This window comes from Propithecus coquereli, unplaced genomic scaffold (genome assembly GCF_000956105.1).
Source record: "Propithecus coquereli isolate 6110/MARCELLA unplaced genomic scaffold, Pcoq_1.0 Scaffold42, whole genome shotgun sequence".
NCBI classification, from domain to species: Eukaryota; Metazoa; Chordata; class Mammalia; order Primates; family Indriidae; genus Propithecus; species Propithecus coquereli.
The window spans coordinates 4,347,923-4,352,331 of NW_012149952.1; the positions used below are offsets into that span (position 1 = coordinate 4,347,923).

General features: G+C 54.9%; 1 protein-coding gene across 1 annotated transcript in view; it reads left to right on the forward strand.

The window, feature by feature from the left end:
* Window positions 1-4,409, forward strand: part of GLTSCR1 (glioma tumor suppressor candidate region gene 1) — a 114,474-nt gene that overhangs the window by 85,156 nt on the left and 24,909 nt on the right. The window contains exon 2 of the mRNA XM_012653254.1: window positions 3,270-3,370. The gene's annotated coding sequence lies outside the window, so the exon portion shown is untranslated. The remainder of the gene's footprint in view (window positions 1-3,269; window positions 3,371-4,409) is intronic.

Sequence of the window (4,409 nt, forward strand, 5' to 3'; positions counted from 1 at the left end):
TAGATGTCCAGGCAGTGTTCTAATTCTCTTTCAACAGTTGGTGGGTTCATGTGTGTCTTTAAAGCTCCCTCTGCCTCCTGGTTGAGAGCTGCGGGACACGTGGTTAGCCCAGTGCAGGTGTCACACGGTGTTCTGTCTGTTGTGTCCCCACTCTTTTCAGCCTCAATTATCTCATCTGGAAAATGGGGGCAATGCCATGGTGGGTGGAAGGATTCAAGGAGACTCGATGTCTCGAATCGGTCTCAGCAGGACCATGTCCGTAACCGCTGGTTGGAGCAGATGATCCATTAACCCTTCCAAACCCACAAGAGGGCGACACGTGGCAAACAGCATCAGGTGGAAAAGCCAGGACCTGGGGACTTCTGTGCAGCCTTACTGGGCTGTGGCCAGAAAGCTCTGGGAGTCGCCACATGAGATAACATCAGCAATGACAGTGAAGATGATTACAACTGGTGTATCTGTCACTTACAGAGTGCTTTAGGATTAAAGGTGTTACTGTGTAACAGTGTTAGTGGAGGACACACGGTTAACATGCCCATTTTCCAGATGGGGAAACTGAGGCACAGAGGGGATAAGTAGCTTGTTGTAGGGTACACAGCTGTGAAGTGGCAGTCCCAGGATGGGAACCCAGGACACCTGGTTGCAGAACTGGTCACGGTGGGCTTGATTCCTGCTGTGAGCACCCACAGCGGGCAGCGGGCACTTTGGAAATCTGGAGGGTTTGTTAAAAAAGTAGCAACCCCGGTCCCTCTCCTGATTTCTGACCTTCTAGATCCAGAGCAGGTCCTGAGAATCAGGGTGAGACTGTGTGGAGACGAGGAAGGAGAGGGGGAGGGAGAGAGGTCTCTGCACCTCTGACCTTTTCTTATTAGCCAGCCACGTTTTATAATACTCACAAAATAACATCGATACCAGTAAGCTCTATGCCTGCATCTGCTCTGTGCAAACCACAGGGTGGGACTGTGATTGTGCCCATTTTATAGACGAGGACACCAGGGCCTGGAGAGAGAAGTCACTTGCCAAGGCCACCCAGCCAATTCACGTGGGGTCGGGATTTGAGGCCCAGGAGCTGTGTGCATCACCGGTCACCATGCTGGGCCTCTAGGCGTCAGCCCAGCGGGAGACGTGGCTGCCAGCTTAGACACTGAAATGACAGGGGCCATCTCAGAGGTCCCAACAGCTGCCTATCATGGGCATATATTTTTCTTTTTGTTATTGAAACTTTCCAAAATATATCAAATGGGTAGAACAGTATAACAAAGCCCCCAGGGACCCATCGCCCGCAGCAGTTCCCACTGATCTGCTGTTCTTGTTTCTTCCACTCACTGCCACTCCATGATTACCGTCTTTTTTTTTTTTTTTTTTTTACAGTTTTTTAAAGTAAAATGTATATTCATTGAAATGCACAAGTCTGGGCAGTTAAATTTTGAACACTCAAGGAACCCGCACCTGGACCACAATGCAGAACATTTCCCGCTTCCCGGGAAATTCCCCTTTCATTTCTTTAACGTTGCCATTGGAATGGAAACACAAATAGAAAATTCTCACTGGGAACTCTGGAGCTCCCCTTCCCTTGAAATTCACCCTCGGGTCCTTCTGGAGAAGCCTCATTCGGGAAGCACACCCCCTCCCGTCTCTAATTCTGCGGGTCTGAAGTTCACAGCGAGGCTGGGCCACACCCAAAACTAGAGCCAGGGAGGAGGAAAGAACGAATTTGGAGCCACCCTGGGGGAGCTTGTGAACACTTCTAGGCCAGGAGCAGTGCACCTGAACTCCAGATGGAGAGGATCCCATGTGCCAGCGTCTTTCTAGATCATTCTGGGATCTGGGACCTGAGAGGAAGAGGGGAAGCCGCTCTCCACTCTGTTCCTTTCTCTTCGTTTGTTTGTTTGTTTGTTTTGGAGACAGGGTCTCACTCTCTTGCCCGGGCGCGAGTGCAGTGGTGCCAGTGTAGCTCACAGCAGCCTCGAACTCTTGGGCTCAGGCAATCCCCCTGCCTCAGCCCCCTGAATAGCTGGGGCTACAGGCGTGTGCCACCAGGCCTGGCTAATTTTTCTATTTTTTTGTAGAGATGGCATTTCGCTATGTTGGCCAGGCTAGTCTCGAACTCCTGACCTCAAGCGATCCTCCTGCCTCTTTTCCCAAAGTGCTGGGATTACAGGCCTGTCTCCCTACCTACAGAATAGGGATGACAAAAGCCCCTGTGTGGTAGAGATTTAGCGTGGGTGAATGAAGTGATGCGCGTAGAGTACTTAAGCCAGTGCCCAGCATGGAGGCGGCCTGTGACCGATGTGATTTGTCCTCATGATTATTGCAGTCGGTCCTCGTGCTTCACAGGTTCCGTGTTTGCGATGCGCCTGTTGCTAACGTTTGTAACCCCAAAATGGTGCCTTCCCGGTCAGAGGCGTGCAGAGCGGCGAAACACGTTTGAGCTGCCCGACGTGCACGTTCTCAGCCAAGGTCAAGCAAGGCGACGCTCTGCCTCCCCATTTCCGCTCACATCGCACACTCGCGTCCCTTCACAATCTATTTAGTGCCTCGTTTTTCGCGTCTTTGCATCTTTCATTGGTGACTTCGCACGACACGGCTGCAAGCGTGGCGCCGAAGCGCGGTCCAGGGCTCTGAGGTGCAGGAAGGCTGTCGCGTGCCTTTCGGAGAATATACGTGCGTTAGAGGAGCGTCACTCAGGTGGGAGTTACGGTCCCGTTGGCTGTGGGCTCAGTGTGAATGAATCAGCGTTATGTATCAAAGAAGGCGTCTTTAAACAGAGACACACACAAAGCAAGGTGACGCACGGATCGGTCGATGGCCGTGTTGTGGCCGGAGGCTGGCAGGAGCCTAGCCCTGCGTTTTCCCCAGGAGCCGCGGCTCGGGGTGGCCGATTCAGTGTGCGCGGTGGCTTTATAGAACCCAACTGCTGCTGCACGTGGCAAGGGTCGGCTATATTTTACTAGACTGAAGTGCCAGTGAATGGCGTAGCGTGACGCTGTGTGCTCTAGTGTGGTGTGTGTACACGGTACGCACGGTGATGGTCAGTGCTGCTTTGCGTGATTTTAAACCTGTATTTGTGCTTTCCTTTCTTATTGCCCCATTAACATTGTCTTTTCAACCCTCCCTGTGTCTTCCGTCCTCCCCTCCTCCCCTCCCCTTAGTCCGTCCGCCTCTCTCACAACCACGCCCCCCTTACCTGTGTGTCTGTCTGTCTTGATTTCTTTTTCCTGTTCGCTGACTGTCTCGCTCACAGCCTCTCTCTCATTCTCTCTCCACAGCTGGCCCCCGAAAGGACCCTCTCCAAGTCCCCAGCTGGGGGCCCCGCGTAGACCTGGAGCGGACACCCCCTCCTTCCCTTCATGATTCGTTTGTAGCGCAGGTAACCAGGGAAGCATCCCAGCTCATTCCCGGCGGGGCGGTGTCCTCATTCCGCCTTCCCAGGTTCCCCTTTGGTCCCTGGATGAGGAAGGAACATTGCTTCTCAGCAGAGCCTGGCGTGGCGACATCCCTCAGCTCTTCCCTCTCCTGCCCCGGCCCCTGGGTCACACCGCTGCTACCAGGGTCTTCCCCCTTCTTCAAGAGTCTTTGCAGATCTTGCCTTTTTGTGCCCCCCGTGGGCTGGTTGGGGGTGGGCAGGGGTTCGTAGGCCACAGACCCAGCGGCACAGGGAGAAGAAGCGTGGCGAGGCAGGGGCATGGGGCGGGTGAGAGCCTGTCCTCACCACCTCCGATGCAGCAGACACCTGGGGGGGCCTCTCTGGGGACAGTCCCCATGGTGCGTGGGGCTCTGGGGGTGCATGTGTTTGTGCTGCGTGGCGGGGAGGGGGATCCATGGACCCCGGGGAAACGGTAACATTTTCCCCCACGTGCGTGTGTCTGGCAAGAGGGCCTTTCATCAGATGCCCACAGCACTGCTCAGAGAAGACCCCTAACCTCCCGTGGGAGGTCCTTGTCTGAGACCCTTCGTTATGTCACAGAGCACTTGAGGATGCGGGCGTTGGGGGTGGCAAGGAGGAGCTCCCTCTTAGGGGAGTTCAGGGAAGGCTGTTGGGGTGAGGGCTGAGACCCAGCCGAGAGCGCAGGTAGGATTTTGTATGTGGGCTTTTTAGGGTGGGGGGTGGGGATCCACATGACGGTCACCACATCCCCAGTGAGGGTCAGGACCCCCCACCCCAGGGCAGAAAAGAGAGGAAGAACCTCGAGCTGTAGATTTGCACGTTCAGGGACGTTGTCTTCTTTCTCATCGCGTCCCGTGTGCCGCTATTGGGAGGAGAGGACAGCGGCGGGTGCAGGAAGCAATGGGGGGGTGGGTGGAAGGGTGGGTTGGTTTGGGTGTTTGGCAGAAGGGAAACACGGCTGGACGGGAGCTTGGAAGGATGGAGGGATGGAGGGATGGGTAGGTGGATGGGGAGGGACATT